Genomic DNA, 12,398 nt, shown 5'->3' on the forward strand with positions numbered 1-12,398 from the left:
TGAAACAGAGGGGCTGGAACAGAGGGGGAGATCAGAGGGGCTGAAACAGAGGGGCTGAATCAGAGGGGCTGAAACAGAGGGCGAGAAACATAGGGGCTGAAACAGAGGGCGAGAAACAGAGGGGCAGAAACAGAGGGCGAGAAACAGAGGGGCTGAAACAGTGGGGCTGACACAGAGGGCGAAAAACAGAGGGGCTGAAACAGAGGGCTAGAAACAGAGGGTGAGAAACAGAGGGCGAAAAACAGAGGGGTTGAAACAGAAGGGCTGAAACAGAGGGGCTGAAACAGAGGGGCTGAATCAGAGGGGCTGAAACAGAGGGGCTGAATCAGAGGGGCTGAAACAGAAGGCGAGAATCAGAGGGGCTGAAACAGAGGGCGAGAAACAGAGGGGCTGAAACAGAGGGGCTGAAACAGAGGGGCTGAAAGAGAGGGCGAGAAACAGAGGGGCTGAATCAGAGGGGCTAAATCAGAGGTGCTGAATCAGTGGGGCTGAAACAGAGGGGCTGAATCAGAGCGGCTGAAACAGAGGGCGAGAAACAGAGGGGCTGAAACAGGGCGAGAAACAGAGGGGCTGAAACAGAGGGCGAGAAACAGAGGGGCTGAAACAGAGGGCGAGGAACAGAGGGGCTGAAACAGAGGGCGAGAAACAGAGGGGCTGAAACAGAGGGGCTGAAACAGAGCGGCTGAAACAGAGGGGCTGAATCAGAGGGGCTGATTCAGAGGGGCTGAAACAGAGGGGCTGAATCAGCGGGGCTGAAACAGAGGGCGAGAAAAAGAGGGGCTGAAACAGAGGGCGAGAGACAGAGGGGCAGATACAGAGGGCGAGAGACAGAGGGGCTGAAACAGAGGGGCTGAAACAGAGGGCGAGAAACAGAGGGGCTGAAACAGATGGCGAGAAACAGAGGGGCTGAAACAGAGGGGCTGAAACAGAGGGGCTGAAACAGTGGGGCTGAAACAGAGGGCGGGAAACAGAGGGGCTGAAACAGATGGCGAGAAACAGAGGGGCTGAAACAGAGGTTGAGAAATAGAGGGGCTGAAACAGAGGGCGAGAAACAGAGTGGCTGAAACAGACGGGCTGAAACAGAGGGGCTGAAAAAGTCGGCGAGAAACAGAGGGGCTGAAACAGAGGGCGAGAAACAGAGGGGCTGGAACAGACGGGCTGAAACAGTGGGCTGAAACAGAGGGGCTGGAACAGAGGGGAGAAACAGAGGGGCTGAAAAAGAGGGGCTGAATCAGAGGGGCTGAAACAGAGGGCGAGAAACAGAGGGGCTGAAAGAGAGGGTGAGAAACAGAGGGGCTGAAACAGAGGGCGAGAAACAGAGGGGCTGAAACAGAGGGGCTGAAACAGAGGGGCTGAAACAGATGGGCTGAATCAGAGGGGCGGGAAACAGAGGGGCTGAATCAGAGGGGCTGAAACAGAGGGGCTGAAACAGAGGGGCTGAAGCAGAGGGGCTGAAACAGAGAGCGAGAAACAGAGGGGCTGAAGCAGAGGGGCGGGAAACAGAGGGGCTGAATCAGAGGGGCTGAATGAATGGAGCTGAATCAGAGGGGCCGAATCAGAGGGGCTGAAACAGAGGGTGAGAAACAGAGGGGCTGGAACATAAGGGCTGAAACAGAGGGGCTGCAACAGAGGGCGAAAAAAAGAGGGGCTGAATCAGAGGGGCTAAATCAGAGGGGCTGAATCAGTGGGGCTGAAACAGAGGGGCTGAATCAGAGGGGCTGAAACAGAGGGCGAGAAATTGAGCGGCTGAAACAGAGGGTGAGAAACAGAGGGGCTGAAACAGAGGGCGAGAAACAGAGGGGCTGAAACAGAGGGGCTGAAACAGAGGGGCTGAAACAGAGGGGCTGAATCAGAGGGGCTGATTCACAGGGGCTGAAAGAGAGGGGTTGAATCAGCGGAGCTGAAACAGAGGGCGAGAAACTGAGGGGCTGAAATAGAGGGCGAGAAACAGAAGGGCAGAAACAGAGGGCGAGAAACAGATGGGCTGAAACAGAGGGGCTGAAACAGAGGTCGAGAAACAGAGGGGCTGAAACAGTGGGCTAGAAAAAGAGGGGCTGAAACAGAGGGGCTGAAACAGAGGGGCTGAAACAGTGGGGCTGAAACAGAGGGCGAGAAACAGAGGGGCTGAAACATAGGGCGAGAAACAGAGGGGCTAAAACAGAGGGCGAGAAACAGAGGGGCTGAATCTGAGGGGCTGAAACAGAGGGTGAGAAACAGAGGGGCTGAAACAGAGGGCGAGAAACAGAGTGGCTGAAACATACGGGCTGAAACAGAGGGGCTGAAAAAGAGGGCGAAAAACAGAGGTGCTGAAACAGAGGGCGCGAAACAGAGGGGCTGGAACTGTGGGGGAGAAACAGAAGGGCTGAAACAGAGGGGCTGAATCAGAGGGGCTGAAACAGAGGGCGATAAACAGAGGGGCTGAAACAGAGGGCGAGAAACAGACGGGCTGAAACAGAGGGCGAGAAACAGAGGGGCTGAAACAGTGGGGCTGAAACAGAGGGGCTGAAACAGAGGGCGAGAAACAGAGGGGCTGAAACTGAGGGCGAGGAACAGAGGGGCTGAAACAGAGGGGCGGGATACAGAGGGGATGAATCAGAGGGGCTGAATCAGAGGGGCTGAATCAGAGGGGCTGAAACAGAGGGTGCGAAACAGAGGGGCTGAAAGAGAGGGGCTGAAACAGAGGGGCTGAAACAGAGGGCGAGAAACAGAGGGGCTGAATCAGAGGGGCTGAATCAGAGGGACTGAATCAGAGGGGCTGAAACAGAGGGGCTGAATCAGAGGGTCTGAAACAGAGGGCGAGAAACAGAGGGGCTGAAACAGAGGGGCTGAAACAGAGGGGCTGAAACAGTGGAGCTGAATCAGAGGGGCTGATTCAGAGGGGCTGAAACAGAGGGGCTTAATCAGCGGAGCTGAAACTTTGGGTGAGAAACTGAGGGGCTGAAACAGATGGCGAGAAACAGAAGGGCAGAAACAGAGGGCGAGAAACAGATGGGCTGAAACAGTGGGCTAGAAACAGAGGGGCTGAAACAGAGGGCGAGAAACAGAGGGGCTGAAACAGTGGGCTAGAAACAGAGGGGCTGAAACAGAGGGGCTGAAACAGAGGGGCTGAAACAGTGGGGCTGAAACAGAGGGGGAGAAACAGAGGGGCTGAAACAGAGGGCGAGAAACAGTGGGGCTGTAACAGAGGGCGAGAAACAGAGGGGCTGAATCAGAGGGGCTGAAACAGAGGGTCTGAAACAGAGGGGCTGGAACTGTGGGGAAGAAACAGAGGGGCTGAATCAGAGGGGCTGAAACAGAGGGCGAGAAACAGAAGGGCTGAAACAGAGGGCGAGAAACAGAGGGGCTGAAACAGAGGGCGAGAAACAGAGGGGCTGAAACAGAGGGGCTGAAACAGAGGGGCTGAAACAGAGGGCGAGAAACAGAGGGGCTGAAACTGAGGGCGAGAAACAGTGGGGCTGAAACAGAGGGCGAGAAACAGACGGGCTGAAACAGAGGGCGAGAAACAGAGGGGCTGAAACAGAGGGGCTGAAACAGAGGGGCTGAAACAGAGGGCGAGAAACAGAGGGGCTGAAACTGAGGGCGAGGAACAGAGGGGCTGAAACAGGGGGGCGGGATACAGAGGGGATGAATCAGAGGGGCTGAATCAGAGGGGCTGAATCAGAGGGGCTGAAACAGAGGGTGCGAAACAGAGGGGCTGAAAGAGAGGGGCTGAAACAGAGGGGCTGAAACAGAGGGCGAGAAACAGAGGGGCTGAATCAGAGGGGCTGAATCAGAGGGACTGAATCAGAGGGGCTGAAACAGAGGGGCTGAATCAGAGGGTCTGAAACAGAGGGCGAGAAACAGAGGGGCTGAAACAGAGGGGCTGAAACAGAGGGGCTGAAACAGAGGAGCTGAATCAGAGGGGCTGATTCAGAGGGGCTGAAACAGAGGGGCTTAATCAGCGGAGCTGAAACTTTGGGTGAGAAACTGAGGGGCTGAAACAGATGGCGAGAAACAGAAGGGCAGAAACAGAGGGCGAGAAACAGATGGGCTGAAACAGTGGGCTAGAAACAGAGGGGCTGAAACAGAGGGCGAGAAACAGAGGGGCTGAAACAGTGGGCTAGAAACAGAGGGGCTGAAACAGAGGGGCTGAAACAGTGGGGCTGAAACAGAGGGGGAGAAACAGAGGGGCTGAAACAGAGGGCGAGAAACAGTGGGGCTGTAACAGAGGGCGAGAAACAGAGGGGCTGAATCAGAGGGGCTGAAACAGAGGGTCTGAAACAGAGGGCGAGAAACAGAGTGGCTGAAACAGAGGGGCTGAAACAGAGGGGCTGAAAAAGAGGGCGAAAACAGAGGGGCTGAAACAGAGGGCGACAAACAGAGGGGCTGAAACAGAGGGGCTGAAACAGAGGGGCTGAAACAGAGGGGCTGGAACTGTGGGGAAGAAACAGAGGGGCTGAATCAGAGGGGCTGAAACAGAGGGCGAGAAACAGAAGGGCTGAAACAGAGGGCGAGAAACAGAGGGGCTGAAACAGAGGGCGAGAAACAGAGGGGCTGAAACAGAGGGGCTGAAACAGAGGGGCTGAAACAGAGGGCGAGAAACAGAGGGGCTGAAACTGAGGGCGAGAAACAGAGGGGCTGAAACAGAGGGGCGGGAAACAGAGGGGCTGAATCAGAGGGGCTGAATCAGAGGGGCTGAATCAGAGGTGCTGCATCAGAGGGGCAGAGACAGAGGGTGCGAAACAGAGGGGCTGAAACAGAGGGGCTGAAACAGAGGGGCTGAAACAGAGGGCGAGAAACAGAGGAGCTGAATCAGAGGGGCTGAATCAGAGGGACTGAATCAGAGGGGCTGAAACAGAGGGGTTGAATCAGAGGGGCTGAAACAGAGAGCGAGAAACAGAGGGGCTGAAACAGAGGGCGAGAAACAGAGGGGCGAAAACAGAGGGCGAGAAACAGAGGGGCTGAAACAGAGGGGCTGAAACAGAGGGGCTGAATCAGAGTGGCTGATTCAGAGGGGCTGAAACAGAGGGGCTGAATCAGCGGGGCTGAAACAGAGGGCGAGAAACAGAGGGGCAGATACAGAGGGCGAGAAAAAAGGGGCTGAAACAGAGGGGCTGAAACAGAGGGCGAGAAACTGAGGGGCTGAAACAGAGGGCGAGTAACAGAGGGTGAGAAACAGAGGGCGAGAAACAGAGTGGATGAAACAGAGGGGCTGAAACAGAGGGGCTGTAACAGAGGGGCTGAAACAGAGGGGCTGAATCAGAGGGGCTGAAACAGAGGGGCTGAATCAGAGGGGCTGAAACAGAAGGCGAGAAACAGCGGGGCTTAAACAGAGGGCGAGAAACAGAGGGGCAGAAACAGAGGGCTAGAAACAGAGGGGCTGAAAGAGAGGGGCGGGAAACAGAGGGGCTGAATCAGAGGGGCTGAATGAGTGGAGCTGAATCAGAGGGGCTGAATCAGAGGGGCTGAAATAGAGGGTGAGAAACAGAGGGGCTGAATCAGAGGGGCTGAAACAGAGGGCGAGAAACAGAGGGGCTGAAACAGAGGGGCTGAAACAGAGGGGCTGAAACAGAGGAGCTGAATCAGAGGGGCTGATTCAGAGGGGCTGAAACAGAGGGGCTTAATCAGCGGAGCTGAAACAGTGGGCGAGAATCTGAGGGGCTGAAACAGAGGGCGAGAAACAGAAGGGCAGAAACAGAGGGCGAGAAACAGATGGGCTGAAACAGAGGGGCTGAAACAGAGGGCGAGAAACAGAGGGGCTGAATGAGTGGGCTAGAAACAGAGGGGCTGAAACAGAGGGGCTGAAACAGAGGGGCTGAAACAGTGGGGCTGAAACAGAGCGAGAGAAACAGAGGGGCTGAAACAGAGGGCGAGAAACAGTGGGGCTGAAACAGAGGGCGAGAAACAGAGGGGCTGAATCAGAGGGGCTGAAACAGAGGGGCTGAAACAGAGGGGCTGAAACAGAGCGAGAGAAACAGAGGGGCTGAAACAGAGGGCGAGAAACAGAGGGGCTGAAACAGAGGGGCTGAAACAGAGGGCGAGAAATTGAGTGGCTGAAACAGAGGGCGAGAAACAGAGGGGCTGAAACAGAGGGCGAGAAACAGAGGGGCTGAAACAGAGGGGCTGAAACAGAGGGGCTGAAACAGAGGAGCTGAATCAGAGGGGCTGATTCAGAGGGGCTGAAACAGAGGGGCTTAATCAGCGGAGCTGAAACAGTGGGCGAGAAACTGAGGGGCTGAAACAGAGGGCGAGAAACAGAAGGGCAGAAACAGAGGGCGAGAAACAGATGGGCTGAAACAGAGGGGCTGAAACAGAGGGCGAGAAACAGAGGAGCTGAAACAGTGGGCTAGAAACAGAGGGGCTGAAACAGAGGGGCTGAAACAGAGGGGCTGAAACAGTGGGGCTGAAACAGAGCGAGAGAAACAGAGGGGCTGAAACAGAGGGCGAGAAACAGTGCGGCTGAAACAGAGGGCGAGAAACAGAGGGGCTGAATCAGAGGGGCTGAAACAGAGGATGAGAAACAGAGGGGCTGAAACAGAGGGCGAGAAACAGAGTGGCTGAAACATACGGGCTGAAACAGAGGGGCTGAAAAAGAGGGTGAAAACAGAGGGGCTGAAACAGAGGGCGACAAACAGAGGGGCTGAAACAGAGGGGCTGAAACAGAGGGGCTGAAACAGAGGGGCTGGAACTGTGGGGAAGAAACAGAGGTGCTGAAACAGAGGGGCTGAATCAGAGGGGCTGAAACAGAGGGCGAGAAACAGAGGGGCTGAAACTGAGGGCGAGAAACAGAGGGGCTGAAACAGAGTGTGAGAAACAGAGGGGCTGAAACAGAGGGGCTGAAACAGAGGGCGAGAAACGGAGGGGCTGAAACTGAGGGCGAGAAACACAGGGGCTGAAACAGAGGGACGGGAAACAGAGGGGCTGAATCAGAGGGGCTGAATCAGAGGGGCTGAATCAGAGGGGCTGAATCAGAGGGGCAGAGACAGAGGGTGCGAAACAGAGGTGCTGAAACAGAGGGGCTGAAACAGAGGGGCTGAAACAGAGGGCGAGAAACAGAGGGGCTGAATCAGAGGGGCTGAATCAGAGGGACTGAATCAGAGGGGCTGAAACAGCGGGGTAGAATCAGAGGGGCTGAAACAGAGGGCGAGAAACAGAGGGGCTGAAACAGAGGGCGAGAAACAGAGGGGCTGAAACAGAGTGGCTGATTCAGAGGGGCTGAAACAGAGGGGCTGAAACAGAGGGGCTGAATCAGAGTGGCTGATTCAGAGGGGCGGAAACAGAGGGGCTGAATCAGCGGGGCTGAAACAGAGGGCGAGAATCAGAGGGGCAGATACAGAGGGCGAGAAAAAAGGGGCTGAAACAGAGCGGCTGAAACAGAGGGCGAGAAACAGAGGGGGTGAAACAGAGGGCGAGTAACAGAGGGTGAGAAACAGAGGGCGAGAAACAGAGTGGATGAAACAGAGGGGCTGAAACAAAGGGGCTGAAACAGAGCGGCTGAAACAGAGGGGCTGAATCAGAGGGGCTGAAACAGAGGGGCTGAATCAGATGGGCTGAAACAGAAGGCGAGAAACAGAGGGGCTGAAACAGAGGGCGAGAAACAGAGGGGCAGAAACAGAGGGCTAGAAACAGAGGGGCTGAAACAGAGAGGCTGAAACAGAGGGCGAGAAACAGAGGGGCTGAAACAGAGCGCGAGACATAGAGGGGCAGAAACAGAGGGCGAGAAACAGAGGGACTGAAACAGAAAGGCTGAAACACAGGGCGAGAAACAGTGGGGCTGAAACAGAGGGGCTGAAACGGAGGGGCTGAAACAGAGGGGCTGAAACAGAGGGGCTGAATCAGAGGGGCTGAAACAGAGGGGCTGAATCAGAGGGGCTGAAACAGAAGGCGAGAAACAGAGGTGCTGAAACAGAGGGGCTGAAACGGAGGGGCTGAATCAGAGGGGCTGAAACAGAGGGGCTGAATCAGAGGGGCTGAATCAGAGGGGCTGAAACAGAGGGGCTGAATCAGCGGGGCAGAAACAGAGGGCTAGAAACAGAGGGGCTGAAACAGAGGGGCTGAAACAGAGGGCGAGAAACAGAGGGGCTGAAAGAGAGGGCGAGAAACAGAGGGGCAGAAACGGAGGGCGAGAAACAGAGGGGCTGAAACAGAAAGGCTGAAACACAGGGCGAGAAACAGAGGGGCTGAAAAAGAGGGGCTGAAACAGAGGGGCTGAAACAGTGGGTCTGAAACATTGGGGCTGAAACAGTGGGCGAGAAACAGAGGGGCTGAAACAGAGGGGCTGAAACGGAGGGGCTGAATCAGAGAGGCTGAAACAGAGGGGCTGAATCAGAGGGGCAGAAACAGAGGGCTAGAAACAGAGGGGCTGAAACAGAGGGGCTGATACAGAGGGCGAGAAACAGAGGGGCTGAAAGAGAGGGCGAGAAACAGAGGGGCAGAAACGGAGGGCGAGAAACAGAGGGGCTGAAACAGAAAGGCTGAAACACAGGGCGAGAAACAGAGGGGCTGAAACAGAGGGGCTGAAACAGTGGGTCTGAAACAGTGGGGCTGAAACAGTGGGCGAGAAACAGAGGGGCTGAAACAGAGGGCGAGAAACAGAGCGGCTGAAACAGAGGGCGAGAAACAGAGGGGCTGAATCAGAGGGGCTGAAAAAGAGTGTGAGAAACAGAGGGGCTGAAACAGAGGGCGAGAAACAGAGTGGCTGAAACAGACGGGCTGAAACAGAGGTGCTGAAAAAGAGGGCGAAAAACAGAGGGGCTGAAACAAAGGCCGAGAAACAGATGGGCTGAAACAGAGGGGCTGAAACAGAGGGGCTGAAACAGAGTGGCTGAAACAGAGGGGCTGAAACAGAGGGGCTGGAAAAGAGGGGGAGAAACAGAGGGGCTGAAACAGAGGCGCTGAATCAGAGGGGCTGAAACAGAAGGCGAGAAACAGAGGGGCTGAAACAGAGGGCGAGAAACAGAGGGGCAGAAACAGAGGGCGAGAAACAGAGAGGCTGAAACAGAGGGGCTGAAACAGAGGCCGACAAACAGAGGGGCTGAAACAGAGGGCGAGAAACAGAGGGCGAGAAACAGAGCGGATGAAACAGAGGTGCTGAAACAGAGGGGCTGAAACAGAGGGGCTGAATCAGAGGGGCTGAAACAGAGGGGCTGAATCAGAGGGGCTGAAACAGAAGGCGAGAAACAGAGGGGCTGAAACAGAGGGCGAGAAACAGAGGGGCTGAAACAGAGGGGCTGAAACCGAGGGCGAGAAACAGAGGGGCTGAAACAGAGGGGCTGAAACAGAGGGCGAGAAACAGAGGGGCTGAAACAGAGGGCGAGAAACAGAGGCGCTGAAACAGAGGGGCTGAAACAGAGGGTGAGAAACAGAGGGGCTGAAACAGAGGCGCTGAAACAGAGGGGCTAAAACAGAGGGGCTGAAACAGAGGGGGAGAAACAGAGGGGCTGAATCAGAGGGGCTGAATCAGAGGGGCTGAAACAGAGGGCCTGAAACAGAGGGCGAGAAACAAACGGGCTGAAACAGCGGGCGAGAAAGAGAGGGCGAGAAACAGAGGGGCTGAAACAGAGGGGCTGAAACAGACGGGCTGAAACAGAGAGCCTGAAACAGAGGGCGAGAAACAGAGGGGCTGAAACAGAGGGCGAAAAACAGAGGAGCTGAAACAGATGGCGAGAAACAGATGGTGAGAAACAGAGCGCGAGAAACAGAGGGGATGAAACAGAGGGCGAGAAACAGAGGGGCTGAAACAGAGGGGCTGAATCAGAGGGGCTGAAACAGAGGGGCTGAATCAGAGGAGCTGAAACAGAGGGTGAGAAACAGAGGGGCTGAAACAGCAGGCGAGAAACAGAGGGGCTGAAACAGAGGGCGAGAAACAGAGGGGCTGAAACAGAGGGGCTGAAACAGAGGGGCTGAAATTGAGGGGCTGAAACAGAGGGGCTGAATCAGAGGGGCTGAAACAGAGGAGCTGAGTCAGAGGGGCTGAAACAGAGGGCGAGAAACAGAGGGGCTGAAACAGAGGGCGAGAAACAGAGGGGCTGAAACAGAGGGGCTGAAACAGAGGGGCTGAAACAGAGGGGCTGAAACAGAGGGCGAGAAACAGAGAGGCTGATACGGTGGGCGAGAAACAGAGGGGCTGAAACAGAGGGCGAGAAACAGAGGGGCTGAAACAGAGGGCGAGAAACAGAGGGGCAGAAACAGAGGGCTAGAAACAGAGGGGCTGAAACAGAGGGGCTGAAACAGAGGGCGAGAAACAGAGGGGCTGAAACAGAGCGCGAGAGACAGAGGGGCAGAAACAGAGGGCGAGAAACAGAGGGGCTGAAACAGAAAGGCTGAAACACAGGGCGAGAAACAGAGGGGCTGAAACAGAGGGGCTGAAACAGAGGGCGAGAAACGGAGGGTGAGAAACAGAGGGCGAGAAACAGAGGGGCTGAAACAGAGGGGCTGAAACAGAGGGGCTGAAACAGAGGGGCTGAATCAGAGGGGCTGAAACAGAGGGGCTGAATCAGAGGGCCTGAAACAGAAGGCGAGAAACAGAGGGGCTGAAACAGAGGGCGAGAAACAGAGGGGCAGAAACAGACGGCTAGAAACAGAGGGGCTGAAACAGAGGGGCTGAAACAGAGGGCGAGAAACAGAGGGGCTGAAACAGACGGCGAGAAACAGAGGGGCAGAAACGGAGGGCGAGAAACAGAGGGGCTGAAACAGAAAGGCTGAAACACAGGGCGAGAAACAGAGGGGCTGAAACAGAGGGGCTGAAACAGAGGGGCTGAAACAGAGGGTCTGAAACAGTGGGGCTGAAACAGTGGGCGAGAAACAGAGGGGCAGAAACAGAGGGCGAGAAACAGAGGGGCTGAAACAGAGGGCAAGAAACAGAGCGGCTGAAACAGAGGGCGAGAAACAGAGGGGCTGAATCAGAAGGGCTGAAAAAGAGGGTGAGAAACAGAGGGGCTGAAACAGAGGGCGAGAAACAGAGAGGCTGATCAGACGTGCTGAAACAGAGGTGCTGAAAAAGATGGCGAAAAACAGAGGGGCTGAAACAGAGGCCGAGAAACAGAGGGGCTGAAACAGAGGGGCTCAAACAGAGGGGCTGAAACAGAGTGGCTCAAACAGAGGGGCTGGAACAGAGGGGGAGAAACAGAGGGGCTGAAACAGAGGGGCTGAATCAGAGGGGCTGAAACAGAGGGCGAGAAACCGAGGGGCTGAAACAGAGGGCGAGAAACAGAGGGGCAGAAACAGAGGGCGAGAAACAGAGGGGCTGAAACAGAGGGGCTGAAACAAGGGGCGAAAAACAGAGGGGCTGAAACAGAGGGGCTGAAACAGAGGGGCTGAATCAGAGGGGCTGAAACAGAGGGGCTGAATCAGAGCAGCTGAAACAGAAGGCGAGAAACAGAGGGGCTGAAACAGAGGGCGAGAAACAGAGGGGCTGAAACAGAGGGGCTGAAACCGAGGGCGAGAAACAGAACGGCTGAAACAGAGGGCGAGAAACAGAGGGGCTGACACAGAGGGGCTGAAACAGAGGGCGAGAAACAGAGGGGCTGAAACAGAGGGCGGGAAACAGAGTGGCCGAAACAGACGGGCTGAAAGAGAGGGGCTGAAACAGTGGGTCTGAAACAGTGGGGCTGAAACAGTGGGCGAGAAACAGAGGGGCTGAAACAGAGGGCGAGAAACAGAGGGGCTGAAACAGAGGGCGAGAAACAGAGCGGCTGAAACAGAGGGCGAGAAACAGAGGGGCTGAATCAGAGGGGCTGAAAAAGAGGGTGAGAAACAGAGGGGCTGAAACAGAGGGCGAGAAACAGAGTGGCTGAAACAGACGGGCTGAAACAGAGGTGCTGAAAAAGAGGGCGAAAAACAGAGGGGCTGAAACAGAGGGGCTGAAACAGAGGGGCTGGAAAAGAGGGGGAGAAACAGAGGGGCTGAAACAGAGGCGCTGAATCAGAGGGGCTGAAACAGAAGGCGAGAAACAGAGGGGCTGAAACAGAGGGCGAGAAACAGAGGGGCAGAAACAGAGGGCGAGAAACAGAGGGGCTGAAACAGAGGGGCTGAAACAGAGGCCGACAAACAGAGGGGCTGAAACAGAGGGCGAGAAACAGAGGGCGAGAAACAGAGCGGATGAAACAGAGGGGCTGAAACAGAGGGGCTGAAACAGAGGGGCTGAATCAGAGGGGCTGAAACAGAGGGGCTGAATCAGAGGGGCTGAAACAGAAGGCGAGAAACAGAGGGGCTGAAACAGAGGGCGAGAAACAGAGGGGCTGAAACAGAGGGGCTGAAACCGAGGGCGAGAAACAGAGGGGCTGAAACAGAGGGGCTGAAACAGAGGGCGAGAAACAGAGGGGCTGAAACAGAGGGCGAGAAACAGAGGGGCTGAAACAGAGGGGCTGAAACAGAGGGCGAGAAACAGAGGGGCTGAAACAGAGGCGCTGAAACAGAGG

The sequence above is a fragment of the Chiloscyllium punctatum genome, chromosome 21, assembly GCF_047496795.1.
Source record: "Chiloscyllium punctatum isolate Juve2018m chromosome 21, sChiPun1.3, whole genome shotgun sequence".
NCBI lineage: Eukaryota > Metazoa > Chordata > Chondrichthyes > Orectolobiformes > Hemiscylliidae > Chiloscyllium > Chiloscyllium punctatum.